Source organism: Pectinophora gossypiella, chromosome 19, assembly GCF_024362695.1.
Source record: "Pectinophora gossypiella chromosome 19, ilPecGoss1.1, whole genome shotgun sequence".
Lineage (NCBI taxonomy): Eukaryota > Metazoa > Arthropoda > Insecta > Lepidoptera > Gelechiidae > Pectinophora > Pectinophora gossypiella.
The window spans coordinates 3,798,055-3,811,946 of NC_065422.1; the positions used below are offsets into that span (position 1 = coordinate 3,798,055).

A 13,892-nucleotide genomic window follows, 5' to 3' on the forward strand; every position below is an offset into this window, starting at 1 on the left:
AGAAATGCGTTTCGGAGGTATGTGACCTAACCTGTATTGGGCTGGTTTTCCCTTCGCGGGTTGGAAGTTGGAAGGTCAGACAGCTCGCTTTTATAAAAAACCGGACCTGTGAAATCTTCAGGTTAGGTAACTGACCCTGTGAAAAACGGGATAATTCTAGGGTGTTTATAATACATAGTTTTACGAATAAAAAGATTAGAAACAAAACACAGAAGATACTGTTGCGAATAATTTTCCAAAGCCACATTATCTTAAAATAATTACCTTAATTTTTTGCGCTTGCAACACAAATAACCTCTTCCGCCTAACAAATCCAATAGTGAAAATAGTCTTTTGACGTCACAGACTATAAAATAAGTAATTGAAATATATAAACACGCGATTAATCGTTTGTTACGAGCAATTAATATGTGTATTAGAGTAATATATCTGTGTATTGTGGACTTTAGACAAATGGGCGTGTTGTGCCGTGTCTGAAGAGTTATAACTCTTCTGAATTTTATGTCACTTGCTGATTTTAGTTAAGGGTATGATCTTTATCGTAAAAAAGGCCACATTGAAGCAATTAATTTAAAAAGCAACATTGCATTTGACATTTGCGCATATAAAAGTGGGAAATGAGAACAATAATGTCAAATTACGGTATGATTTTTTTTAGATGAATTGCCCCAATGTGGCCATATTAGACCTCAGTGCTTCTCTTTCTTAATGTCCCTCGGCAATAATAGATTTAGTACTTACTCGTAAGTGCTCTATTAATGTTCTGATAAAGATTTACATTACGTACCTAAGTATTTTACATTTTTGGGTCTTCTTCTATCGTGTGAGTTTGTGAGGTGAATTACCAACCTCATCAACCCTGGTGTCAGGGTTATTATTGAGCCGCCAAAGGCCCCTGGCACGGCTCATGTAATGACTACTTACTTACACCAATAAGTAGGAACCAGGACCAACGGCTTAACGTGCCTTCCAAAGCACAGATCATCTTACTTTTTTGACAATCAGGTGATCAGCCTGTAATGTCCTAACCAAACTAGGGATCACAAAGTGATTTTTGTGATTTGTTGTACCGGGATTCGAACCCAGGACGTCCGGATCGTGAGCCCAACGCTCAACCACTGGACCACGGAGGCCGTTACATTTTTGGGTGTAACATTTGTGCCCAATAGAAGTTCATGTATGTATAAAATTATTATAACTATTGCGTACGTTTCATAATAAATAAATAAAGATTCTACCCCTTAACTGCTATGATAATAGTTGCATTCTAAAAATTGATATTTGTTTTCTGTCCAGTTCAAATTAAATACTGTCTGTCCCATTCTTCGCGTTCCTTATCCATCTTGTCGCAATGTTTAGAATTTCAACGCATACTTTATATTATTTTAGTTTAGAATAGTTTTTATTCTATTATATTTTAATAACTTATTTAAACTATTGCTTCATTCTGGAAAGTTTTAAGGTATTTTCCATTCATTTGTGTTGGACGAAAACAAAATGCCATTTTTTTTTAATGCAACTATCATCGTTGTATTTAAGGGGTAGAATCATTATAAGATGATATAGTTATAATATAAGTAATTTAGGTTATATATTTAATTGTAAGTATTGGGTACACTCAACTCGGACTGGATAGAGCTCGCACAGAACCGGAATACTTGGAAAGACATGGGGAGGCTTTTGCCCAGCAGTGGGATCATACAGGCTAATAATAATAATTGGGTACAAATGCGACATGAATGAATGAGTAAAAACTCATTTGTTTTCTTGTTGTACCAAAAGCATGTTCATAAAGAACTGTTTTCATACAAACAGTTGCTAATTTTACGTCCGCAAATTGGTAATTTTGTTTAAAAATATGAGGATATGAGACGCACGCGCAAGTTTTGATTACCACGCGTAATTTTGGGTGTGTGGCATTTTATTTAATAATGTACATGTGCGTCAGTGACATGTTAAAGAATTGAGTTTGTAAATATTGGTAAAAATTGATTGGTAAAATTTAAATTCAAATTCAAAAAATGTTTATTTTTATAAGGAATACAGAATTACTATTTCCCACCGGACTAAGCAGAGACTACGGAATTCCATTTGCTTCGATCCTGACACACTTCTCTTGCTTCCTCCAAATTCATCAATTGTTTCATTCACGCACGCCCGTTCACAGTAGATCGTGCTGAACCTTATCCAAGAAAAAAAAAATGTGTTTTTTTAGGGTAGTAAGTTACTTACATTACAAAAAAATGGAATGAATACTTTATAAACATACGTACAATTTATCGAGAAACGCTAAATTAATAAACGGCCAAGTAGAGAATTTCAGAAGGCAAATCGACAAATTAAAACTCACGTTAAAAATGCTACATAAAACCTACCATAATATTCAATTCCAACAACACGGCTCTCACAAACCAAAAAAATATATAAAAAACAATACACACGTAACCCGCCATTTGGGAAACCATCAATAACAACCCCCTTATCCCCCCATCTAGTACATCTCACTGTCAGCGATAAAGCGATTTGTGGTAAATTTTGACATTCTGCGAAAATTTCCAACGCAGATTGACGGTACCTTTATAATATAATATATGTACAGTCATGAGCAATATAATGTACCAACTTTAGGACTCTGTCGCACTAACATGTTTGAAATTTAGTGAGACTTACAGTTCAATTTGTCAAAAAAGTTAATGTGACATGGTACCAAAGTGTATACATATTAATGCTCGTGACCGTACTTATACCTAAAAATATATTGAAGTACTAACTAAAGACTATTTATACTTAAGTAAGTATAACCAGGAGTCTTCAAAGTAGTTTGTAGGAGTATAAGTATGGTTAGGGTAGGTCAAAATAGGTACTATCCCTACCTACCTACCTAGGTAGGTAGGTGGGTAGGTACCTATGTAGGTGGGTAGGTATAGGTAGGTACCTATACTTACCCCCTACCTGTAGGTACCTATTATTATATAGGTAAGTGCCCATTTTGAAATCACTCTTGAAATCTAAATAAGAATTAATCTAAATAAAAGCTGTACTACTAATCCACCTTTTCTTGATATTTCGCACTTACATTTACATGCCACAATGTAAATTTAGATTAAATCCTTGAATGTAGCCTTTTTGGACCACCTGAAAAAAAAACCTTTTGCTTCCTGCCAAAAACTTAAAACGAAATAGAAAAAAAAATTGTGACACCGCCAACGATATTTCTATGCAAGATCTTAATGACCATTGTAAGAGATAGAACGATTACGATTTACGAATTCACTTTTTGAACATGTAATTTTCCGCCACATCGCTTCAGCTTATGACCCAATCGCTTCCCGCTACCCGCCGACAGTCACACGAACACGTCACCTCCCATTTCCAACAAATTACGCACAGGGTACGTGAGGCCTGACGCAATTATTACCTCGATCCATCATAGGGTGACGTATGACACAACTAAATAATTTTCGGGTTAAACATTTAATTCAGGGGGGAAACAACGCCCCTTAACACGATGGGGAAACTTGCATTGCTTAATAGAGTGGCCAATTAAGATGAGGTAGGTAGGTAGGTGTACAGTCATGAGCAATATAATGTACCCACTTTAGGACTCTGTCGCACTAACGTGTTTGAAATTTAGTGAGACTTACAGTTCAATTTGTCAAAAAAGTTAATGTGACATGGTACCAAACCATGTAAGTATACATATTAATGCTCGTGACCGAACTGTAACTTTGACTTTAATGGAGACAGAGGCCGTACGTATCCGAGGCGAGAATTTTGTGAATTGTGATACAAAACTTTTGTGTTTTTCAAACAGAAATCTCGAAGCAATCCACCTGAATTTAACAGCAAAATTAACTCTTTCTGGTTGTTACATTTTCGGGCTTATACCATTGAACTGATTTAGATGAAATTTTTTATACTTAGATGCAGTTTGAGACCTCTCTCTCTATTTAAGAGCTGCGCTCTTGTCGGTGGAGTAACCGCCATTCCTCTCTTTTTCCCGCCAAAACCTTCACCTCCCGATACGACACGACCTGCACCTTCTCTTTTATTTGTTTCATAAATGTTATCCTAGGTCTACCCTTTCCTCTCTTCCCTTCAATTTTTCCTTCTATAATGTTTGTTATAAATGAATCATGTCGTATCAGGTGGCCAATCATATTTCCTCTCCGTTAGAGACCGTCCGTCCGTAGTTTGAGACCTAGAGAAGAAAATTATTACAAAATTTTATTTGGAAAATCATCCCCTAAGGGGATGGAAAAGCATACCGCGAATACTGAAGTGGATAAAACTGCGGATGAAAAAGTACTTATAAAATAATTATACCATAACGAACTAAACCACACCTCAATTTAACAGCAAATGTAATTATGTTTGTTACATTTTCAGACTTATACCACTGAACTGATTGAGATGAAATTTTGTATACTTAGATGCAGTTTGAGACCTAGAGAACATTATTAAATTTTATTTGGAAAATCATCCCCTAAGGGGATGGAAAAGCATACCGCGCGCGATAACTAATGTCAACGCGGACATGTATTTGATGGAAATGTATTAAATAATTATACTAAGACCAATTAAAACCATCGCTACTCGCCACAAACGCGAACATACAAAAAATGATTACTTGCAGTCCGTCATCACAGGGACTTTGTGTACGTTTCTATGTAGTTTGTGTAACTAAACCCACAAATTCCAATTCGAGGTTCTACAAGCCAAAACACTCCAAAGACCAAAAACAAATTACGCTAAACACAATAGGTTCAATAAAAGTTTCTTACAAAGCGCCCCTTTCGGCCCGTCCCGTAATCTCTATTGAAGTTGCGGGCAATCCGTCAAGAGATGGCGCCACAATAGGGGATTAGCCCGGGTTATTACGCCACCTTTGTGGTTCGAATCCCGGTTATGATCGAAAGCAGAATATTACGGATTATGACAGCTCCCCTTTTCTTTGCTTTGTGAGTCGTGAGGGTGGGGAGAATAGGAGTGTGGTGTGCAAGTAAAAGTTGAATGGGACTTGTGTTTTGTTATGTTCAAGGGGTTTTAATAATTTTGATACATTATTAGGTTGAAGAGAAGTAATCAATCATTCACTCTAGCGTTTTCTATCCCAGGGTCCGCTTACCTAACCTGAAGATGTGACAGGTCCGGTCTATTACAGCAGAGACTACCTTCCAGAAGGGAAAACCAGGCAAATACATGTTAGCTCATATACCTCCGAAACGTTTTCTCGGAAGTGTGGGTTGGGATGTTTTCCTTCACCGCTGAGCATCTGATAATCATTTATGATCCAAACATGTATTCGAAAATCATTGGCTTAGGCCCGTGCTGGAGTCGAACCTGCGACCTCGTAGTAAGAACCAAGCGCTCCACTGTGCTACCACGGCTTAAATAATATCATCTCTAATAAGATGTAATCAATATTTTTTATATATTTTTAGTTAAGCTATCATCATCACGTCCCCACTGCTGGGGCACGGACCTTCCCTATGGATAGATAGGGAGATCGGGCCTTTTACCAGGCGGGCCCAGTGCGGATTGGTGGTTATTAACGACTGCTAATGTAGCCGGGACCAACGGCTTAACGTGCCTTCCGAAGCACGGAGGAGCTCGAGATGAAAACTAAGCTACATAAAATAAATAATGTAGATTAATACTATCTTGTTTTTCGTTTTACGGATTTTTAAGACATTTTAAGACAATTCTTCCAGATGTCTTCTAGCACTTATTCAAATAAACATACCTACATGCATAAGCTCATGACTATATCCCAATTGGGGTAGTCAGAGGTACGTACAAGATGAACTAAGTACCTACCCACACCTCACCGAGCCTTCTTTTAGACCAACGTGAGCCGGGTGGTAAAGTAAGGCAAAATATTATGTATCTTTATATAATTCGAACTTATTTCCGAACCCATAATAAAGTATGAGACAGAATAGATGCCATAATACATTATGCTCACACTTTAAGAGGGTAGAGTGTAATAATCTGCGGATTACATTGTATTATTGCGGAAAATTCCGCTAATTCCACCCTCATCAGGGTTACGTAGTACGGTCACGAGCATTAATAAAATACACATTGGTACCATGTCACATTAACTTTTTTGACAAATTGAACTGTTAAGTCTCACTAAATGACAAATATGTTAGTGCGACAGAGTCCTAAAGTGGTTATATTGCTCATGACTGTACCTATTTATAGAGAGACAAGCGCTATTTTATTATGTTCGAAGTATTTTTTTTTTATAAAAGATACTGAGCAGCATAGCATAGTGGAGTATGCTCTGTACCACCTCCGGGTGATTGAGGAGAGGTCTGTGCTCAGTGGAACGTATATCGGCCGTTTATGATATGTTGAATTGACTAAGACTGCTTCCTCACAGCGCAACCGGAAATTCCATCACAACATGTTAACAAACTCAAATATTATTACTACAAATTATAATAAGAAATGTTAATAATATCGAACACAACAACTTGTCTTCCAGTTTTCGCTTCTCTCGACAAAATCCGTCTTCACTTGTTTTTTTCTTCGTAGTCCCAGACGGAACATCCGCCAAAATGTTTTCTTAAAAAGTGACGAGGCGTTCCTTTTTTGAAATTGCCAAAACATACGATTGGAGATCTCTGCGATATCGCACAAATATGCGACGGAAGAAAATCTATACGATCGTTCAGAGAGATCCATAGATAGGTGTGGGTTATTAGTTCATCTTGCGATGTTAGTATCCCTGACTACCCCAATCGGGATGTAGCTGTGAGCATACGTTATGTCGCTGTAAAGATTTAACGGCCTCTTAGACATATAACAAAAATCACTTTGTGATCCCTAGTTTGGTTAGGACATTACAGGCTGATCATCTGATTGTCCAAAAAGTGAGATAATCGGTGTTTCGGAAGGCACGTTAAGCCGTTGGTCCCGGTTGCTACTTACTGATGTAAGTAGTCGTTACATGAGCCATGTCAGGAGCCTTTGGCGGCTCAATAATAACCCTGACACCAGGGTTAATGAGGTTGGTAATTCACCTCACAACCCACACGATAGAAGAAGAAGACTGTAAAGATGTTTTGAATGTGGAGGAAGCAAGGGAAGTGTATCAGGATCGAAGCAGAATTCCATAGTTTCTGTTTACTGCGGCGGGAAATAGGCGTGAATTTATGTACGATCGTTGCGTCATGCAATATGAACGTTTTGTGCATATTTCTGCGCCACCAGCTATGCTCACGCGGCATCTCTGTACAACAACTCTGGCCTAACGACAATACATAAGCCGCGAACCCGTTTAATCAGCGCGTGATATAAGATGTTGCGTGGCTTCCTCACTGCAATCTTCACATAATGCGACATCTCATCTGAGCCTTTTAATAATAAATGTAGTAAGTAATAATGTCGGGTCTTTAGAAGCCCCTTAGCTAAGAGAGAGCTGCAGAAACTTAGAGAAAGAGAAATTAAAAATCAGACAATTTTGGTATTATCTACTCCGGGCGTGTTAGAGCCTTCAGCGCTCCTAGAGCCTTCAGCGCTCCTATAGCCTTCAGCGCTCCTATAGCCTTCAGCGCTCCTAGAGCCTTCATCGCTCCCCATTTGTCCGGCCGAGTAGTTAATGCCATCTGCGGCAAATACGTAAAAAAAAAACTCCGTGCGTGTGCTCCATGCTTCGGAAGATTCGTTAAACCGTTGATGGCGGTTATTAGCCAGCCAACCCGCAGTGGAGCAGCGTGGTGGTGTCCTGTAGCTAAATGTTCAGGAAATGAAACAGGATATTCCAATTGTTATCAACTCAGAATCATGGTCTGAATCATCCCTCAAAGTTTTCATTACGATTTCACTTACACCTGATATAGGCTGTTTATGTTGTGTATGTTACTGTTAATATAAATGTCTTATATACATAATTATACAGGCTATACACGTTGTGAGAAGCTGCAGTAGTTTTAGGCGGATGAGACGTTCTTTATGTAAAAATTGACGATTCAAAGTGTAACTATGTTACCTACTGAATAAAGATATTTTTGAATTTGAACATACATTACATACATAAGATCACGCCTATTTCCCGTTGGGGTAGGCAGAGACCACGGAATTCCACTAACTACAATCCTGCCACACCACTTTCGCTTTTCAAATGTCTAATAATATAAAAAGTAGTCTTTTAAATCAATTTACACGAAGAGGATGTTAAGCGTTCCGAATAGCTTTTTAACCTGAAGTTACGAGCTAAAAACGTCAAATGAGGTAAATAACGAGGGAAAGGAGCCACTAAACACGATGTTATATAAACATGAGTGTTCCTGTCTTATGAGACCGGTAATTAAATAATTTATGTAATACCAGCTTTTGCCCGCGGCTTCGATCGCGTTAAATTTGGGTAACACGGTTCCCCTTTTCTAATTAATTTAAGTACCATTTTTAACTTCCTACCTTGAAAAATACGAAAATACTCTTATAAAATTTCACCCCCCCTCCCTCCCCCCCTTCGAAGAGGATGCATGAAGTTATCAAAAAAAATGTTAGTGACATATAAAAACGGTCCGCAAACCAATTTTTACCTTTCTATCTTGAAAATTGCGGAATCAACAAACAAACAAACACGACAAAAAAACAGACAGACAAACTTCCATCCCCCATTTTAGGGAAGTGGTGGGGTTGGAAAGAGACAAAAAAATTAATAAAAAATAGCCAATGTTACTCTCCACCGCTTCAACTATCTCCACTTAAAAGAACACGTCAATTCGTCGCTCCGTTTTGCCGTGAAATACGGACAAGCAAACAGACACACACATACACTTTCCCAGTTTTATTTATTATTATTATTTTTTTTTAATTTATTTATATCATGTATTACATAATTAGGTACACCACTGATACCATTAAACCACAATACGGTTTGTCTCGGTACCAGTCTCCTCAGTTCGTTCGTCTCACAAACATCAGTAAGTTTTATTATCTAAAGATGATAATAAAACCTATATCAAACTAACCTCACATAAAGAATAACAAGTTGCTAGTTATAACATTAGTGTGGATTATAATATATGTTATAGAATGTTAGGTCGGGCGCATACTTCATAAAAATATTAATTCGCTTCTATGTTCTGGTTGCGAATAAGAAACATAGAAAATGTTCAGCTGCTTGTCTCCCCGGGCATGTCGTAAAATCCGACAGAGGGATTGTGTCCTCTAACATGATGAGGAATGACGATCGCATAAGAAGTCAATTCAGTGTGGAAGATACATAGAGTTTGGAGTGGAACATTTTCGAAGGAAAAATTCGGACCTTTATTAGAGATCCCATGCGGAAGGTGCCTGGCTTTGGCCTATATAAATGGGGCTTAAAGGAGTCGCCATACTAATGAATGTGGTCACACGGATCAAGCCTTATATCGCATAGTGAACGAGTGCCCTCTACACCGGTTCCCAGGTGGCATAGCCGAGACTTGGTTGAGGGAGCTTAAACTAGATATATGATCCACGCAGGGTATTTTTTGCCATACACATTAATAATAAAAACATAATCTTTTTCTTATCGTGTGGGTTGTGAGGTGGAATACCAACCTCATCAACCCTGGTGTCAGAGTTATAATTGAGCCGCCAAAGGCCCCTGACATGGCTCATGTAACGATTACTCACTTACATCAGTAAATAGTAACCAACGGCTTAATGTGCCTTCCGAAGCACGGATCATCTTACTTTCGGACAATCAGGTGATCAGCCTGTAATGTCCTAACCAAACTAGGGATCACAAAGGGATTTTGGTGATATGTCTCCTCCGAGATTCGAACCCGGGGCAACCGGATCGTGAGTTCAGCACTCAACTTCTGGACCGTCGAAGACATGATGGACAATTATTATAAACCATAGGCTGATCCATTGTCAGAAGAGAAGAAGTTCACGTGAAGACAAGAGTAACAGATCAAATGATTTTAAAAAACTGAGCATTATCATCAATTTACAGCTGTCATACACCTTATTAGCCAAGAATGTTTGTAGTCCGCTTAAACATTGTTGACATTTTCGTCACGGAGAGAAAATTTTAAAAATTATTTATGTACCTAACGTAAGCATAACAATCGTATATATACTAATAAAACGTGTCAGCGCAGGAATAATTGGGGCGGAAAATTATTATAATATTATAAATAGTTTAGAGGCTGGATATAATTTTATTTGTGTCGTTCGGGAGCAGCCCGCTGCCATAACTCATATTTTCTGGAAACTACGACTTCGCGTCTTGATACTTCCATGTATTTTTTTTAATATACAATTTTCTTATACGGCTTAATAAATGTATACAATTTTATATTAAGTCATTTTTTGGGATAAATATTTTTAAAGTAGGGTTAGTTAAGGTCAGAAAAGTCTTGTGCTAGAATTTATCTCTATTGATGCTATATTATATTTACAGTTACTTGAGAATTTCCAAAAATAAAAGCTTACAATACAATACAATACAAATACACTTTATTACACCAAAATAAAAAGAAATAATTACAAAAAGTCTCTTAATTAAGTACATGGCAAAATAATAGCTAGCATAATTTATTTATTTATTTATTTATTATATTTATAATAACTAGTAATAGCTAGTATAGCTTAATTAGTAAGTATTTATTTTGGTTTAATCATTGCAGTATACATGTAACTTTTGACGTGACATGAAAATTTAGATTTGCTGCAGATGTCGCTAGATAGATTGTTAAAAAAAATATATTTATGATTTTTATTTTTTTTCTGGTGTCCAGAAGATGGTAGTATCAAGATACCTGTCCGCATGGTAAATTAAATAAGTATCATCCGTAGTATGTTACATTACGAGAAAAAAATAAAAGTAGGTACTTATTTTATTCACCATAGGTTGAAAAAAAGAGAAAGTCGCAAACCATCAAAATGACAAAGTCCAACTACAATTGGACAAAGATTTGATTGTACCAAAATTATAATAAAATAATTCATAATATAAAAATTCGTGTTTATTTCGCTGTGTCGCCAGCTAGACGTCCTACTCGCAATAATTTTATAGTTTTATTGAAGAAAACTATCACAAAAAGGCGGGTATCCCGAATGTTACCAGGGATTTATTAGTCAGGTTTTTTGGTATCCCACTAAAATAAATTTAGAATTGTCATGATTAGCCGCGGAAGAGTCAGTTCTTTGATCTCCCTCGTTCGATTGCTTAGTTTTATGTTTCAATTTAAATGATAGAAAGGTTCGCGTTACTTCGCGTTCGAATTTTAAATAACAGTGCTCGTTCCCAATTGGTGAATTAGGGACAACAGATCTGAGAATACAGTGACTGATTATCCAAAGGATATGACGTCACGCTCGCCATTTTTCTTCTTTTATAGTTTAATGGCCACTTGTTATAAATTAATGTAACGTCCATTTTAATAATTGAAATAAACGTTATTTTATGAATGTTTTTGTTATCATTTATCGTTAACCTAATGTTATTTATATGCAATAAATGTTATTTTATAACTGGTAAGTTGGAATTTCTTTGATAATACTTTATCGCAAGTATTAATTAAATTTTAAGCAAAAAAATCATCTCTTTAGGGAATGACGCCTTTAGGGGACGATACCTTTAGGGGATGGTCCCTTTAGGGGATGGTCCCTTTAGGGGATGATTTCAGTTATGAAAACTATAATATAATGATAATCACTGTAGCTCTGTGGTTTACCGGCTTGCTTCTCGTAAGCAGAGACTATGGAATTTCATTTGCCTCGATACTGAATACTTCTCTTGCTTCCTCAACAATCATCACAGGCTGATCACCTGAATGTCAAAAAGGAAGATGATCCGTGCTTAGGAAGGCACGTTAAGCGTTGGTCCCGGTTACAACTTACTGATGTAAGTAAGTAGTTGTAACATGAGCCATGTCAGGGGCCTTTGGCGGCTCAGTAATAACCTTGACACCAGGGTTGATGAAGTTGGTAATTCACTTCACAACCCACACGATAGAAGAAGAACATTCATAAATCGTTTCATAAACGCACGCCTGTTCAGATTTGATCGTAATTAACCTTTCAAAAAATCTTCAGCTTCAAAAAATAAAAATACCAAAAATGTACTTTACACGACTAACAAATAAAATCGCGTCTTGACAAAACCCCTCTGTCCACTCTCAACCAAGTACTGTTCATCTAAAACAAAATATAACCCGACACAATAATAATGACGTTAATCCGTGAGCTCGTAAAACTACGGACTCGTCTCCGAAGTTTGATTGGATAGCTCCTATAAGCTAGGGTATGAAGAGATTAGCAAAGCCAAGTTGAATGTTGTTGTAGATTGTTTCTGGCTTCATTACTTTCTGTAACGTTAGAGAACTTAGTGACAATCTCGTGGTAATCCACTAAATAACAAAGCATAATTACATAAGCTCAACACTATGGGGTACTCCGAAGAACATCCATCACAATATGAACTAATAAACGATATCAAATACATAAACAAGCGGCAAAAAAAGAGGGTAGAAAGATAATATGTCTGCCCGTAGAAAGTTATGGACTTACCGTGATCATGGCACTTGCAACAGTGTCGAAATATCGGGAGTCTCATATCCCTGATTTAAACGTGGTAAGAACCCGTTATGTGTTTTAATTACTTAATAATTATTATACTTAATGCGGAAATGGCCTCAGCTCAGCAAATGTCACTGCCTAGCTGTAGCTAGACTATGACACTGATTTTCAGCTGCAGCTGATTGGGGAATCGAAAGACTGTCATGTAAAATGCTGATATATTTTATCTGCACTGAATAGAGCTAGTGCAGTCATAACCTGCAATGCAAAGGCATAATCCCGGAGGAGGGACGTTTAAGACTTTCATTTCAGAAGTGGGTCAGACTGATATTAAGATATCGGAACACTTTCGTCGAAGATTTCAGTTTTTAAGCCAGGCATGATAGAGCAAAACTCCCAGCAAAAACCATAAAAAAATCACTAACTCAATTTAGTTTTCTGCCTACTTCCTACCCCCTAAGTACGATGACGTGATAATTTTGATCTTATATCCGTTTTAGGTAACCATCTATTATCTTACTAAATTTCATCAAAATCCGTTCTGCCGTTTAGACGTGAAAGAGCAAAAGTCCCAACAAAAACGACAAAAAATCACTAACTCAATTTAGTTCTGCCTACTGCCTACGCTCTAAGAACGATGGCGTGATTATTTATAGCCTATGACCATTTATAGGTTATCATCTATCACCATACCAAATTTTATCAAAATCCGTTCAGCCGTTTAGGCGTGAAAGAGTAACAGACAGACGGACAGAGTTACTTACTTTCGCATTTATAATATTAGTATGGATTGCTTCTATGCTGTTCTGGGAGCAAAAATAAAAAACATAGAACACGTTCAGCTGCTTGACTTCCCGGGCATGTCGTAAAAACCGACAGTGGGATAGTGTCCTCTAACATGATGGACTTATGTTATGGGCGATAGGCCGATACCTTATCACCATAAGGTTTGTCATATGCAGCTTACGACATCGTATCGACAAGTTGTCTTTGATTACTTTTGGCTCTGCCCACCCCATTAGGGATTACGGGCGTGAGTTTATGTATGTATGTATGTGTAAATTTTATATAGAAAAGTTTTAGCAAAACTAATCTTATTTATAGGTACATAGCGTTTGTTTTGCAACATCACGGTTTTAGTGAAAAATATTATCAAACTTAACACGTTCTCTTTGTATTAATAGATAATTAGATATGGACTCTTCACGTGCAATGTTATTTTTCGATAAATTCGTTGAAATTTATGTATAAAGACACTATGCCAAGAAAATACAATCTGAAAAGCCTCCCATCGGAACTCTTTATCCGGGAAAAACGCAATAATCCACATTTTTTTTTGACGTGACTTATTGTGGATT

General features: G+C 37.1%; 2 protein-coding genes across 3 annotated transcripts in view; one reads left to right on the forward strand and one right to left on the reverse strand.

The window, feature by feature from the left end:
* The window catches only part of LOC126375497 (gastric triacylglycerol lipase-like), a 294,161-nt gene extending 290,545 nt beyond the window's left edge, over positions 1–3,616 (forward strand). The window contains exon 2 of the mRNA XM_050022457.1: positions 3,603–3,616. The gene's annotated coding sequence lies outside the window, so the exon portion shown is untranslated. The remainder of the gene's footprint in view (positions 1–3,602) is intronic.
* Positions 1–13,892, reverse strand: part of LOC126375491 (transcription factor SOX-5) — a 414,266-nt gene that overhangs the window by 245,282 nt on the left and 155,092 nt on the right. The gene's annotated exons all lie outside the window — the stretch shown is intronic.